Source organism: Papaver somniferum, chromosome 10, assembly GCF_003573695.1.
Source record: "Papaver somniferum cultivar HN1 chromosome 10, ASM357369v1, whole genome shotgun sequence".
Taxonomy (NCBI): domain Eukaryota; kingdom Viridiplantae; phylum Streptophyta; class Magnoliopsida; order Ranunculales; family Papaveraceae; genus Papaver; species Papaver somniferum.
Window position 1 is genome coordinate 154,797,665 of NC_039367.1, and position 17,284 is coordinate 154,814,948.

Consider the following 17,284-nt stretch of genomic DNA (forward strand, 5'->3'; position numbering starts at 1 on the left):
ATTTATAAGATTAAGAATGGTTGTTGTGAACGTAGTTTGCTGCCTCCTCCAAGATTACAGAAGGAATGAAGTTTGGAGGATAAGCATGCAAAATATTGGACACTCCCAGATTTCTCGCATGCCTAGCAAATCTATCAGCTGGCTTATTAAACTTTCTACTTAAAAATTTGCAAACCCATAAAGGATGTTTTCGTAGAAAAGATCTTATCTCTAAAATTAGGACTTGGTTCTGCCATGCAACTGCTTGTATGTCTCCATTTACATCCTTGATAACCAGCTTCGCATCTAACTCAAAGCACACCATCTGTAGCTCGATATTTTAAGCAACTTGCATATACTGAATCAATCCCTTGCACTCAGATTCCTCTGCGTTCACGATTCCATTATCATAGGTGCATTCAGCTCAGATGAATTGACCTGCAAATCACGAGAGATCAGTCCCCATCCAGAATGTTTAACACTATTAACAGATTTAAAAGAGGCGTCACATCATATAGAGTAATAAGGTGAGGATGGAGGCATCCATTTGGTAACAGATGTTCCACTGTTAGTGACAAAAACTTCAGTTTGGTGTTTGTGCACCATTTTCTGTCCTGTTGAAGCATTTAATAACTCGATTTATTTAATGACTCCCACTGGGTTTGGTCTGGCATCATCAAACACACAATTGCAGCGTTCTTTCCATATCTCCCATGCTGTATTTTCCATCTTAACAATCCAGTCATCTTCAATCTGAGAGAACTCACTGCTGAACCAACTTTTGATCCATTCTTGTATACTGGTATATGGGTTCATCATGCTTCTTCTCGCCCCAAGACGTGTAGTCCAAACTGCTCTAGAGAACGAACATTCCCATAAAATATGTTTCGTTGTTTCAATAGCATTCTCACACATCTTGCATTGTTCTCCTGTGTATCCCATTACTCTATCCATTCTCTCATTTGATGGCACAATATCTATCATGCATTTCCATAAGAAATGCTTGACTTTTGGCAGAGTAGGAATAGCCCAGAGTTTAAATCTTTTGTATCCAAGGATTATTGCTATTGTATATTCTTGTGCAAAATAATGAATCCTTGTGTATTCCACGGTATTGATCTTCATTGATCCATCTTTTTGTTTTACCGTGAGGCTCCAAAATGTATCTTATGTTGAGCACGATATAAACAAGTTGATTATTTTTGATTATCTTGTTGGTTGTTCTGTGAGATACCTTATGTTGAGCATTTAGAACTAAATTGATCATCTTCTTGGTTATTTAGTTATTACTCCACAAGTTCTCTTGTGTTGAGTATAGGAATACGATTAATCCAATCACTCTCTTGTATGGTTATCTTAGTCGTTGCTCCGTAAGTTTACTTATGCTGAGCACAATGAATTAAATTAATCACTTTTGTGTTTAATTTGACTATGTATTCCGATTATATTATTCATGGGTTTACTTATGAATAATTTGATTGAGTTTTGGATATGAAAATCATTCTCATGTTTTTGGTGTCCAATAAAAATCCTTCTTTTCTCTTGAAATTAAGGTCGCTCGTTGTTGTTCTTTCGGGAATGACATCAAATGGGGGAGAGTTCTTTTGAACTTGTGCTTAATGGTCATATCTTGAGGGGTGTGCGGTTGTGGAATTTTAGAGGGGTTATCTTGTATATTTAAACTCCTTGATGAATGTTATTAGCTTCGGCTATATGATTGCATCTAAATAAGATGATGTGTGTTTCTTTCTCTCAGTCATGAAATGTCTCGTACGGAAATTTCATTATCATCTCGTTCTTGTACCTTTGCCAATTTTATTGACAAAAAGGGGGAGAATTAATATGTAGTTCACACTACAAATAACTATGGTTTTCGGATCATTGTGTAAGGGGGAGTGGTTTTCATGTGAGATGGAGTATTGACTAAGGGGGAGTGATACATATCACCATAGTATTACTGTTGAAGTTGTGATACAACTGGACTTTGAAACAGTGTAATAATGCTATGAAACTGTATAACAATGATCGAGACCGATGCTTTCTCATTTTTATAGCTACAGATCTTCAACAACGGTGGTGCTAAACTTACAACCTTTGGGATCATTGGATTACTTGGAAATAACAAAGATTTCGAGGAATGTTGAAGATTAGACATGTGGAATATGAGCTACTAAATTTTATTTATATTTTTTGTATTCCATATGTATTAATAGTTTTGTCACTAAAATTGACAAAGGGGGAGATTTTTAGAGCACGGCTCGGTTAAACTCGCATGCGTTGCTATCTCAAGCATGTTTGTCAATGTTAGTGATCAAAACTATAAGTCTTAATTTCGAGTCTATTATAGCTAAGTGTCGGACTAGGATAATAAGTGTAGTTGAGCTCAAGGACTTCATGGCGATTCATCATACAAGTAGAAGATCTGCTCAAGGAACCGGTGGAACTTCTCGACAAAAAGGTTTGTGGAGACTTGAACTTATCTGTCACTCAAAAGTCTATCTATTCTATCTCCTACTCTTTGAGACAAAAGTCGTGTGCTATATATATAGACTAGATTATACACATTTGATAGAGCCGAGTATACCTCACCTATCTATATCTCGAAATATGTGTTGGAAAGCTTTTCACTTCGACCAAGTTTATATTTACCTAGTGACGAAAGTCATGATATGTTTCAATCACTTTGGAAATTTCTTTGACCAGAAATAGTGTAACAACTGTATAACGTCCTCTAAGAATGTTTTAATGGTTGTAATGAGAGTTTAGATTACATAACCAATGGATTCCTTGAACCTAAGTTCTCGAACTTTGTTGATCAAGAGAACCGGAAGTATGGCAAGTGCCAAGTCCGCGAACTGAATTTCTGCTGGAGTTGACAAACTACTGGCGTGAGCCAAGTCCGCGAACCCAGTCCACGTACCGGCGAAGTTCTCAAACCCGAGAATATCTGTTGGAGTTTGTAAACTTTATCCGGTGTATTAAGTTTGCAAACCTAGTCTGCGAACTTGAGAAGGTTATATATCTAAAGATGATTTCTGAACTTAATCTTAAAAGACTTGTCTATTAAAGTTCATGAACCGATTCGAGTGAATCAAATCATCTTTTCTTCAATTGTGTCTTAAGTAGTTACATAAGATTTCCTTGCAATTGAACAACTCTCTTAACTAGTTCATTTGAGTCATTTAAACTAGTTAAGGTGAACACGAACATGCTTCGTATGGGGCTCATATGGTTAACCTTTTGGTAAACTATTGTTGAACCAACAATGTACACGTTTGGGTGCGGTTAACAAACCTAGAAGCGTACAGTCATTTGTGTATAACAAGCTAAGTTTTCGATCTAACGGTTGAGAAATATTAGCTTGAATTTAAATCAGGTTTTCATCTAACAGTGGATATTGATTGCTTTGTAACTAAGGTAAAACCATGATTTGAAAGGCTATATAAGGGGACATCTAGCAACTCTGCAAAACTAATCCCCACACCTTACGTGTGATACTAGTTTGCGTGCTAGAGTTGATTATCCTTTAACCTTTGGTTTTCTTTTTCTAAAACCAGGTTAACGACTTAAAGACTTTATTGGGATTGTGAAGCCAGACCGATACTAATTTTATCGTAGTTGTGTGATCTGATCTTGCGTCTTGTTTCGTAACAGTACAATCATATTCATTGGCTTGAGATTGTTTGATTTCTCCGATAGGCAAGATATAAAAAGTAATCACAAACATCTTCGTCTCATTGTTTGTGATTCTGCAACATCTTGATTCCCTATCATACGATTAAGATTTTTGTGAGGTGATTAATTAATCTAGGTTGTTATTCGGGAATATAAGACCGGATTATCAATTGGTTCATGTTCACCTTGATTATTATCAAAAGACAGAACAAAAACTTTAGGGTTTTTCTGTGGGAGATAGATTGATCCTTTGATATACTTGTCTGTGTGAGACAAATTTGTTAATGCCTGCGATTTTGGTTCGTAGCAATTCTTAGTTGTGGGTGAGATCAGCTAAGGGAATCAATTGCGTAGTATCATGCTGGGATCAGAGGCGTAGGGAGTAAAACTGTACCTTGGATCAGTGGGAGACTGATTAGGGTTCAACTATAGTCCAGTCCGAAGTTAGCTTGGAGTAGGCTAGTGTCTGTAGCGGCTTAATACAGTGTGTATTCAATCTAGACTAGGTCCCGGGATTTTTCTGTTGCGGTTTCCTCGTTAACAAAATTTCTGGTGTCTGTGTTATTTAAGTTTCCGCATTATATTGTTTATCTTTATAATTGGACTAATACATGTTGTGCGTTTAGATCATTAATTAGATTAATCCAATCTTTCTTTGTTGATTATCATTGATTTGTCCTTGGACGTTGGTCTTTGGTACCGTCCAGGTTATTCCTTGTGTTTGATTAGGACTCGCTGATTTCTATTATCTTGAATAAATCAAAACAAGAGATAGATATAAACTCCTTGAGATACTTTACGTATATTGAGTCTGATTGTCTAGTTGATTCTCTAGAAAGTGTTTCGGAGTTAGTCCATACAGATTGCTAAGCGAAATATTGGGTGGTGTTGTTATACCCCCGCTTTTTCAATAAGACAATAGATAAATAGGTTATAAGGCTTGGGTTGCTAGTTGATCTGCTCAGCCCCTAAGGAGCCGTTCTGAGCATAGGGACTCCAGGCAACAAAGGTTTTCGTTTCTTTGATCTGGATAGAGGAGGTGAGACAAATTTTCTCATTAAAATATCAAATGTACCCTTAATTCTTTACAATTATAAAATCACTTTAATATAAACCCAATCCAAAATCTTAAATAGGATCTCAGTATGTCATTCCTTTATTTAACAAAAAATATTTATGACTATAGATATTAAATTCGTAATAAAGGTTCTTGAATTAGTGGGAAGATATATTTGGTTTTACCTTATTTTAGAAATTTCCCAAAATAATAAAATTACTCGATATGTGTTTTTTTATATGTGACACATGTTAGTTTTAATTTAGTAATAACTTAGCAATAAGGGTAGTCATGACATTTTCTCGGTACACTTCATCCGTTAAGGCACCCAGCATTTTATACATGGAACTTCATGAATGGACCCCACCATCTCTTTCATCTTATCGTCTTCTTCAAAAATTGTATCATCCACCACGACAAAATACTTTTAAGATATGAAACATTGGTGGTGTTATGAATAATTAAGCAAGCTCAAGTAGTAGGAGATATTTAATGGTGTGTTTAGTGTGTGAAAAAGAAGAAGATCAAGAAACAAAGGCATATCCTTGGGTTTATTCAAGGTCCAAACATGTACCTTGTGATGGAGTGAGAGATTTGTTAAGGTATAAAACAGATGAAACTAATGGAAGGTTGTTTCTCAAATGCTTGAATCTAACATGCAACTGCTTTGAGTGATTTGACTAAGCTTCTTCCCATACTTTTGCACTTCCAATCGAGCTTCTATCAGCACATGGTTGTATTTCCTATGGAGAAGAAAATCATAGTATTAGAAATTGTCTACTGGACAATAAAAAATGATTCAAAGACAATTGCAATTCTCAATTACAACTGAAGGTATGTAAAAATCAACATAATTAACACAACATAACTGGTGTGGAAGAGTAAAGACTCCGATGTATTCATATGGGATTCTGATTCTGTTGTAAATTGAAACTAAGAAAATATTGAAGCGAAAAGCTATGAAATATGCAAGGAATTTAAGGGAAAAGTGTAATTTTCCAATCCTACGTTATATCCTCAAATGGTGGGAAATCTTAACTATCTTACTATTACACGACCATACATCAGTCATGCAGTGTATATTGTCATTCAGTTCATGCCAGCTCCAAGATCAACACACTTAACTGCAGTTCTTCATATTTTTCTCCACGTCAGTGGTACTTTATACCAAGGATTACATATCTCATCTACATCCAATCTTCGTCTTCGAACGTATTCTGACTCCGATTGGGCAGGTGATGTTACAGACCATTGTTCCACCACAGGTTATTCTATGTTTCTTGGTATTTATTTTATTACATGGCGAAGTAAGAAACAAACAATAGTTTCCCATTCTAATTTGAAGCTGAATATCAAGTTGTCTCTCACACTATTTCAAAAATTGTTTAGTTACGATGGCTTCTTTGTGACATGGGAGTTCTAGTCTCTGAGCCCACACCTCTTTTCTATAATAACAAAGCTGTCATTCACATTACTCATAATGATGTTTTGCATTAGTGCAGTAAACACATTAAAATGGATTGTCATTTGACACCACATTATTTTAAGCAAGGAACTATTTCGTTGCCATATGTCAATTCAAAGTTTCAAAATAGTTGATATTTTTACGAAATCATATCCTTCTACTCGTCTTCAGTTCTAGGTATCCAAACTCAATATGTTTCTCTTTTCTTTCCTTCTTTGGCTTCGCTTTACTTTTCAACACTTTCTCTTTTACATAAGCTTCGCACCAAGTCTGAAAGCAAACATAAAAATACCAAAACACGTAAAAAATAACAAAAATAATAAAAATAAAAGCAAAACCTTAAAACAAATCTATACACATGTCCGCGTCGGCGGCGCCAAAAATTGATCGAATTTTATATAGTGGTAAATTGAGTTGTCGTTCACTCGGACTTGATAAATTGATTTTAAGAATTAATAAACTAAAAGAAAAGAAAAAATATACACAAAATATTGTCACAGGATGAAGAGTGTTACTGGGACTAGGATTTCGTCGAGTTCATAACATAGGGTTCAATTTATTTATTCTCAACAATTAAAGCTCAATGAATAAAATTAACATGGACTCTGGTTTTGCCAAGGTAGATTCTCAAAAGATTAGTTGTAAATCCTAAGCATGATGTATCAAAACATTTAAGCTAAGCATACCTCATCAAATTAAATGACAACCAATTAATTCAAATCATATATCAATTAAAATTAATGCAAAAGTCTTAAAAAGAATTAAATAATTTTACTCATGTATGAAATTCGTCTTCCTCCGTCGTCCCAGTGTTGGGGTTTAGCTCATCACGTCGAAAACACATTTAAAATATTTATTCATGGCTCAAAAAGTGTTTACAAGATGATGAATTGTATTGAGAAGAATAAAACAATGATTTTGCTCTCCCAAAACTCCCCTCTCTCGATAATCCTGTTTGGTCCTACTAGCACCCTATTTATACACAACTTACTCAAACATCTTTTCAAAATATTCTTCCATAACTCCATCAGATCTTCTCTTTAATGAAAGATATTTCATGAATAATTTATTTCTCCGTTATCACAAATCTTCTTTATTTGTTAGAATAAAATCCTTGAAATATTATCTTTTTTTATATTTTAAATAAAACCCCAGATTTTCTTTCTCCTTTTCAATAAAAACCAACTCATAAATATATTATCTCTTTTACCTTCAAGATATGGAAACTTTCTGTATAATAAGCAAGAAGATATCTTTCCCTCGAATCTTTAAAATCTTCCATAAATTCCGTGAATCTGTTTCAAAATGAAGAAGGAGAGGGAGCCTTTATCCATTTGTTGGGTGCCTTTAACAAGATTGGTGCTCTTATCTGAAATGAGGATGTTTTTAACACTTTTAAGCCGATTCTTCCAAAAATGTTTATTCCCCAAAAATACCTACGAACACAAAAAAAAACACTGTAAGTAAATACGAAATCGAGTGCCAACAATATATAGTATTGAGATCAAGATAGACACAAAAATATGTCTATCACTTAATTCAGTGAGTATTCAAAACTGGACTAAGTCCCGATATTTCATCAATAACGATTTCCTCCTTAATAAAATCTTGTTGTGTTCTTTTACTTTACTTTCCATATTATTATTACAAGCCTATGCACCGGACATATGTAATTCATTGTGCGTAAAAGTTGGCATTCACCTACCCTATTTTATTAATTTGAACTACAGACTCATATCTTTCAGGTCCGCAACTTTATTTGGTAATCTTACTTGTAAGATTTTATTATCGTTCACCTGACATGACTGCATTTTTTAAACCCTTATAAAATGAATCTCTGATTTTGTTTTGGTTTTCTCCAACCAATCTCAGTTTGGACTATTTAACCAAATATAATTAGAACACACAACCTCACTGATGAATTATAATGAATTATAGTGAAGCATTCATTAGGTCTTTGTTCTGCCGCGTGTTAATCTTCTGACTGTTTTTTCTTTCTGGTTGAGGTTTGTTGGATCTTGGCATCGTCTGATAGCAGTGTGCCAATCTTATAATGATTCTAACAATTGCCGTCGGTTGGCAATAGTACGTCACGTCTTCTCATCATTTTCTACGAATTACCCACCACCCATTTTAGCAAACATATCTATTGGAAATGACGCTTGGGTATTAGTTATTGGTTATGTAAGATTCATGCAAAGAGATGTGCCTAACGTGAAGAAATGGGTTTAGTGAGACATGTTGACGGTGCAGTAACATGGAAATTGAGCAGAAGAAGTTTTGTATTAGTTTCTACCTTTACGCCGAAGAATCTGGATATTTCGCACTTCAATTGTGTTACATAAATATGTCCTCTCTTCCCGTACAGTCTTTTAATAATACATACTTTTGTTTTCAATTACTGTAAGTTTCCTTATGATGGCGGGATGATACCTCTTTTATCCTTCGGACGTACCTGCATCTCAAACAGTGTTAGTCGTGTGCTATTAGTAAAGGCTGCCACTATTAGTCGAATTTGCTACATAAGTTAATTCTCCTGCATAATTTCGTAGTCACAATTTACATTTATCTATTGTATAAAATTTGTATCTACACGGTTATTAGTCTGAAATCATTTTCAATGTCGACTACGATGAAAGAAAAGATAACCTGTTTGCGGTTGGTTCCTTGTAATGACTTTCGTTGCAAGTTTTTTCTTCATATACTTTAGATTTCACAAATTTGGTTAAAAAGACCAAATCAACAATTCCTGAGTGAAACGGACAGTTAGATTTTGATATTGTTTAAATGGACAAAAATGTAAAAATAGGCAGGATGTAACCAGTTTCATCGTGCCCATTTTCAAATATTTTTTCTTATTTTTAATTTACACAGGATGTATCCAATTTCATCCTTACTATTTGCTTTTTTGGCCATTTCACCCAAACTATTTTTTACTCGTCCATTTAAATCGTGATTTAAAAATATTTGGACAAATGAACCATTTTCCGTTTAGATTTATCTTCTTTTGATTGCCTACATCAACTTTCATCAACTACCGGTTGATAAAAAATAAACTACTGTATGATCCTTTCTTTGTATATATATTTGAATGGAAGCCTTGTCTGAGACTTTCAACTAATTTTTTTTTTTTCTGTAGGCCTCCACTAGTGATCTCCATATAACACCTTTTTTACGGCATGAATCACTATTTTATCCTTGGTAGGATTGCATTTTCATGCTCAATGCTTTGAATAATTGCATGGCGTTGTGCAATTGGGATGTTAGTGAGTAAGTTTTATATGGCACCCCCCAACGGATTAAATAGATTTGTTTTTCCCGTCCCACTGCTTCCAAAGACGAAAATGCTCCCCCTTTTTTGGCTTCAACTGCCTCTTTTACAGCCTTAAACACGTTTCTTTGTTGGGTGTTTAATCCATTGTAAAGCCGTAACAAATCTCCATAAGTTGTGGTTCGCCATGTTCTAATTCTTCACGTTTCTTCTCCGTAAGGAAGCATTGGGAATATTTTGAGAGACCTGTTGATCAGGTTCATTGATTTTTTTATTTCAAATAAAATCAAGTTTTCGAGTTATTCATCCTGGATCTCAATATCTTCATTTCCTGTTTCTTTTTTGGTTCATGCAGGATATCTTTAGATAGTTAGTCTCCAATGTCTGCTCCACATTTAGGATGGATTTTTTATTTCGCAAAACAATATCAGTGGTATGAAAATTCGGAAAATGGGTCATTTGTCCAAATATTTTTAAATCACGGTTCAAATGGACGAGTAAAAAAATAGTTTGGGTGAAATGGCCGAAAAAAAATAGTAAGGATGAAACTGGTTTCATCATAGTTTAAATTTAAAAAATAGCAAGGATGAAACTGGATACATCCTGTGTAAATTAAAAATAAGAAAAAATATTTGAAAATGGGCACGATGAAACTGGTTACATCCTGCCTATTTTTACATTTTTTTCCATTTAAACAGTATCAAAATCTAACTGTCCATTTGACCCAAAAATTGTTGATTTTGGTCTTTTTAACCAATTTTGTGATGAAAATTTCACGTTGCTGGATCCCCAATTACTTGCCTCTTCAATCACTTATTGTCGTTCCTGGTCGTTGTCCATTTTTCTGGGTTTTGGGAGTGTAGACTTGGGTTTTTTTGGTTGAGATGGTTAGTCTATGTATTTAAAATTTGCGAAACGATGTGATATCCTATAAGATTAATTAGAGATTGTGACTGTATATAAGGGGTTGAGACTGTATTTTAGTTTGTTTGTGACTTTTCGTCGATTTTATAAGAGCGAATGTGAATAGACACGTTTTGTATTCATCAAAGGGGTTTGTCATTCATTAATGGAGAAATCTTTGTCTTATGAGTTAGGAAGAGTTTGTGTCAATGTTCTGAAAACCGACCCAGACGTCGACCCGGAAAAATTACCGGGTCAGGGTCAACTGGATCAACCAGTGGTTCAACCCTGGTTCACTGGGTCACATATATGTAGGACCCTATGAACTTGTAAGCGTAGTAGATAATAAATTTTGAGCTTAAATTCTTAAAGTTTACTTCAAAATAATATCTAAGACACAAGAATTGTCCAACCATATATCTAATCTAGATAACAATCCAAAATATAAAAATCGATTATAATAAGTTAATAACCAATAATTTAAATGAGAATTCGACACATAAAAAATCGTAATTATAAGATTATCTAGTAAGAATATGTTGCCAATCCATGCACTGGAAAAAGTTCTCGTCATTAGAATTATATGAAGACTATTCGCATATTATCACCAAAGGGCTGCTGGCTCAGTGGTTAGGGACGTTCCTGAAATGAGCAACAGGTCCTGTCATCAAATCCCATCATCCTCTCGATAAGTTTTTGGAAAAAAACTAAGGAGCCTAGTTGTTGACAATGACTGGATCATGGGTCAACTCGTCTTGGATCGGCGGATCACGGGTCAACCCGCCCGGGTCGACCGGTTTTCATTAAAGAAATCGGTTTTCTGCAAGTTTGTTGAGTCACTAACAACCCAGAAAAGTGACTTGGTCACGGGTTTACTGGGCTGACCGTCCGGTCCGGACCGATTTCAGAACATTGATTTGTGTCAATAATGACTTTCCAACTTAAAAGGTTTTCACTGAAACGGTAATATTAAATAGACGAGTTTGTGGAAAGTCGAAAGGTCGCTTCACCTGAAATTTAAACAACGTGATTTTTGGTCAATCAAACTTACTCGACTGTCCTTTTTCATGTTCATGTGTCTCTCGTGCCTGTGTGTTGGTGATGACATGGCAATGACATGTATGGTAATGTTTACATGGCTTCACCATATAATACTTTGAGTGTAGTTCCGCCATGTGGCGTTTTTGAGATCCCTTATTATAAAGAAAGATTTTTTTCATTATGACAAAGTAAATACACTAGTACGTTAATCAAACTCTTGGTTTGATACCATAATTGTTTCGTATTCCGAATAAATTTTTTTAAAAACCATGTAGTAGTTAAAATCTCTAAAAGAAAAATTTTTGGTCCCAACTTATTTTATAGATAACAAAAATTACCGTTTAATCTGTATACAACCATATATTTAATTTTTTGTAAGTTTTTTTCATTTCAATATATTTTTTATATATCATTTCGATTAGTTTTTTTCTTTTTGTCAATAATAAAAATAAGAGCAAGTATTTAAGTAGATTTTTGTTTGGAAATTATATCTATAATAAAAAACCTTTAGAAAAGTCAGTACTCTTTAAGAATAATAATAATCAACAGTAAAATTTAATATTATAGCATTTAAAAATTTAACAAGTTTTGAACCCAATATATTAGAAAAGAATTATTTTTAGAGATATGCATGTGTTTTGTTGTTTGGTACAACAATAATAGTCGAACTTGATGTTTTACCAAACACAATTTGATCAATATTTTTAATCATCTTTAGATTCTTTCTGTTTTTTTGATCGGCATAAAATTTTGTGCTGGCGAGTTTCGAACTTAGGTAACTAGTATAATCACCAATGACTTTATTACTGTGTTATAATGACACCGGCTAACCAACTTTAGCTTTTGTTTATATTTTACGAAACTGTTTTTTACACAACGACGCACGAAAACAAATCCGTTTTATAATCTCACATCAATACCAAAATAATTAAACCTAAGACAAGGAAGCACATAAATTTTGTGTGGATAATACCTTTTCCTTGAAAATCAGTTGACAAAGAGATGACGTCATGATGTTAACATTATTGGTAAAGTGTATATCAAAACTGCTATTAGGATAAATTGATCTTGTTTTGTTTTTTCCTTTCGACTAGAATTGAGCCCATGCTATGCACCCAATATTTTTTTTCTTTTAATTATATTTCTGATTTGGTGTGCGCGGAGCTTCGCCTCTTCCCATAACAATGCATTTTTAATTTAGTGCGACGGGCGAATGCACTAAATAAGTCGAGGAAAGATCTGAAATTTATTTATTTACTTTCTTTTATTTTTGAGGAAAACATGTGTGAAATATGTGGGTTTTTTTTCTCTCCTTTATGTATAATTAATTTGGAAAAAAGAGTCCTAATATATTAGGTACTCTACTTCCAAATTAAGTTTGGACTTCTATAAAATTCTAAACACCGTAAATTAAGTTTTCTTTTTGCATTGAATTAAGTTAAGAATGTTTTAAGAAAAATTTTGTATCAGAAGAATTTTCTTCATAGCAAAATTTTGTGTTGGAAAAATAATTCGTGGTTCGACGGAAGTATTGTCCACCTTAGACGGTGTTACTAACATGCAGTTAAGTTATTGGTGTAAACACGATGTAAGGAAATCAATTAGATAACAACTCTCAATGAAATGTTGTCCACCTTCCTTTTTATTCAGGGTTTTTTTTTTTTTTTTGTTGATAAAAAAGGGGTGGTGTCTTATTGATAAAGGAAAAAGAAATGCAGAGAAGGACCCAAAGTGCATACAAGAGGGAAAGTAGACAAAACCCAAACAAGTGGGGAAGGAACAAATAAGAACCCAATAAGAAAAAAAAACTACAAAACACTGGGCTACAAACATAAGCTAACAAAGCACGCAGCAAGTCGAGGACAAACCTTGTACTTCTCTTTTTTTTTGGCAGGAGTTCTCTTTCCTTTGCCAAAATCTTCATTGCAAGAGACTCATGGCCAAAATATTTTAGCTTGCTCCTTTTCAGATTTAGAAGCACCCATATTGTTATGATCTTACAATGCCCTTAAGTATGTGCTTGCACTCTGCAGGTTTGGCTTTAATAACTCCAAACTGCACATTCAAATCCACAAGGTTGTCCATTAGTTCTTCACTCAAAGGTCTTCTCTGAGATACTTCCTAAAAAAAGGCCATTTCAGCCAATAGAAAATGAATGTTTTATCACCGTTCAACGTGAGAGCAAATAGTCTTACGACACTTAGCAAATAGTCTTACGACAGTTAAGATTTTACATAGAGTTCTTAGGCTAGTTTCACCTTTTGAATTTTTTTCTTGGTTTTCCTTTCTGCATAAATTATTATGGCGTCTTTGATTAATGTGGTTGGATTAATTCCTATAAAATTGCATACATATATACAAGACTGATTCTTTTTTCTGCATCATGTGGTTTACCGTTTAGTTTATTTTTTTTTATTTTTTTTATTTTTTTTTTATGTGAGTTCGGGGAATAGCATCAATTTGGAAGGGTTTTCAGGTTTTTGCAGCTGACTTGGGAACGAGCCAATCTAGTGAGTGGACTGGAGAGTAGACGAAATGATAACAACCCATGATTCTACCGGCTGTATTGGGGATTTTACCAGGTGCCACTTTGAACATAACACCATCTGACGCCATTAACTGTTATTTGGCAAAACGGTTAAATAAATGGTACTTTAAACTAAAAAATTTATGAAACAGGGTAGTAGTAATCTTAATGCATATTTCAAAACAAGGATACTATATTAAAATCCCCTGATTCTTGGATTTTTATCACCTTTACATATCGTTCACTTCACTCAAATTCTAATATATCCCCCTACGCCTAAATAAATTCTCAATTTTTATGCACAAAATTTTGTTTGAAAATTTCTATCAATAGAAAATTATCTTTTAAGCAAATGCCAAATTTTTACGGACAAAATCTGGTTTGAAAATTTCCTTCAACTGAAATTATCTTTTATTAGCCAATAACTAATCTAAGATACAATCATGCATTTGAACTCTTACAAATAACAATCAGATACATTGCCGGCAATAGAGAGATAGTTAACTTAGTGCCTAGGATAGACAGAACAGAGAGTGGGAGAAAGAGAGATGGCACCAAGCATGAATAAATTTGGTGTCGTACTGTTGGTTTTGATTGCATCGATGGTCTTCTCCGCGGACAAAGCTCAAGCACATTTTTTTGAGTGCATGCGTCGGTGTACAGCATCATATGTACTTTGCTGGCATTATTGTATGGCTGAGACCTTTGGCTATGCCAAACTCTCGCCACAAGAAATAAGTACTGAATTTTTATTTTATTTTCTGCATTTTGTATAGGTTTCAAATTTATTTATTTTTCCTTTTACAGTGTTTGAATCTTTTGATATGTTCACTTCACTTATCAGATGATCATTTAATTTTGTAAATTTTATTGTAGATGTTCTTTCCGAGGAGGAAAAAGCATTAAAACACTACGCAGAACCACCGTCAGTGCAAGCTGGGGAGAAGCATCCGTGACATTCACATCCGAGACGTTACAAAAATTGGAAGTTTCGAACCCGGACACTCCGAGCATGCTCACGATGGAAAGCCTCTTTGGGAAAACAGAAGCAATGGTCTCTCTTGTATCTCGTGTTCTCTCTTCTATCCAGTGTATCCATTTTCACGCAATCTGAATACCCAAATTTTGTTATGGTTGTTGTAATGAACGTCCATTGAAGTATCGAGACATGCGTTGATGCGAGACGCATGTATTGGTATGTTACAAAAGTTTAATCTCAACAACAACGGAGTTCCATTTTTATCTCTCTTGCAAACTATTGAGCAAATAAAACCTGTCAATTGCAGCCCCCGAATCCGAGACTCAACGAGTAACACCTCCTTTTGATGCCAATTTTACACGATTGCAATTTTGGTAAATCATTCAAAGGTTAAACCTAACCAGGTTTTGTTATCTCGTGGATTCATGCACAAAATAAGAGTCAATCATTGACGCTGATAATTGCAAAAACCAATAAATGTAATAGTGTCTCTTTACAACGGAGAATGCATCCACAGAGAAAAGTTTGAAAATCCATAAATATTTGCATTCTCAAATACAAAAAAACACTGTCTCTCATACGTTTTATTAGTTTTTACAATTTGCATTACCATTGATTGGTTGTTATTTTATGCATGGATGTACAAGGTAACAAAACCAATCCGCCTAACAATGATTGACTTTTATCTTGTGCATGAATGCATAAAATAACAAAAACTTTTCTTTATTATCTCCTACTTCTCAATTTCGTCCATGTTAACTTGTATACCCGTGTGCATCTTAACATGACCATTATTAGCAGTGGCGGAGCTACATGTAAATTGTGGGTGGCCATGGCCACCCCAACATTTCACAAAATTCTCTAGGATAATAGGAAAAGTTGGTCCTAATTTTCTAAGTTGTAGTTAGTGGCCTCCCCATCATTTATGTTCTGGCTCCGCCACTGATTATTAGGCTAGGTTTTGTTATCTTGTGCATGGAGACCGCGATCATTGGCATGGGAATAAAAATGAATATGGGAGATAATGTAAACTTGTATTGGAGAAACTAAATCTTGCACTTGTATATAGAGAATTTCAATTAATGATTTTTTTCCTTCTCCGATACAAATTTACTTTATCTTCATATTTTTCTATTGTTATTTATCATGGGTTGTTATCTTGAGTATGGTTTTGTTAATTTTCTTTTGTTTTTATTTAGACTGGTATTTAAGTTTACAAAAATAAAAAAAAATTGGGGCCTACATAAGACAACATAAATAAAATTTCTCTGCGTTCTAAGAGTACTTATGGAATAAATATAATGTTTATCAGAGTAAATCTAATGTTTATTGGAGTAATAGTTTTTACACAAAAGCTTGCTTTCCTGATATAAAGAATTATAGAATCCATTAAAAGTTAGATGCAATTAATGCCTTTCTAATATATTTTTTTTCTTTTTTTGTATACACGAAAGCTGAATCCAAGTCGCTACCCGAACCCAGCCATTCGGGCATATAAGATAATTATCCCATGTAGATCAACATATGTTGCTTACATCTTATTACATTTTTCCAACCGTCTTTTTTTTACTTTGTCAGAGATTGGACTCAGTCTTTATGTATCTCCGTGAATTCATATGTTTTACTTCCCGATATGCGTTGCAGAAAAAGATGGAAATTATCTAACAGATAGACATTCCTAATAAATGTCGGAGGGAAGTCTGATCTAGTAGAGTCGGTAAACCCACTTGGTTTTCTTTTTTTTTTCGAAAAAAAAATTTATATTAATAAGAAAAAAGTTGAACTGATTTAATATAATTCTTTAAGTGATTGCATTAATTTATTTTAAAGAATCTTAAAAATTAAGAATATTTTCATACTCGATATATTTTGGATCAACAAGTAAATTTTGCTCAGACAACTTGTGCAAAAATATAAAAATAATCATTCAATCAGATATGCTAATTCCTACATTCATACCTGAACGAAAGGTGATTTTCTGATATCCACAACAATCAATATTCCTATATAATTTTTCAAATTTGATCAACAAAAACTGATCAATTTTAATTCGAATCGAAATTATTAGATTTCTTAAATTATTCTTTTAGTTTCCTCCAATATCCCAATGTTTTCTTGCTGAAGTTAGAATTCATTCTTCTCATTTTTGAAAAATCCACATTTATTTTAAGTCGGATTTTGGATCAACAACTTAGCATACCCTGTGCAAAAAATAAATAAAACGAATCGTTCAATGAAGATGACAATTTCTTGATTCATACAGGAATGTTACGTAGATTTTTCTGATATCCACAACAATCAGTATTCCTGTATTATTTTTCAAATTTTACCAACAACTATTGATCAATCTTAATACGAATCTAATTTATTAGATTTGTTAAATTTTA

At 33.8% G+C, this 17,284-nt stretch overlaps 1 long non-coding RNA gene across 1 annotated transcript; it reads left to right on the plus strand.

The window, feature by feature from the left end:
* Positions 1-14,387: 14,387 nt before the first annotated feature.
* LOC113319264 lies at positions 14,388-15,162 on the plus strand. The gene is made up of 2 exons (XR_003345281.1): positions 14,388-14,656; positions 14,795-15,162. It is a non-coding gene; the product is annotated as an uncharacterized LOC113319264 (long non-coding RNA).
* The last annotated feature ends 2,122 nt before the right edge of the window (positions 15,163-17,284 follow it).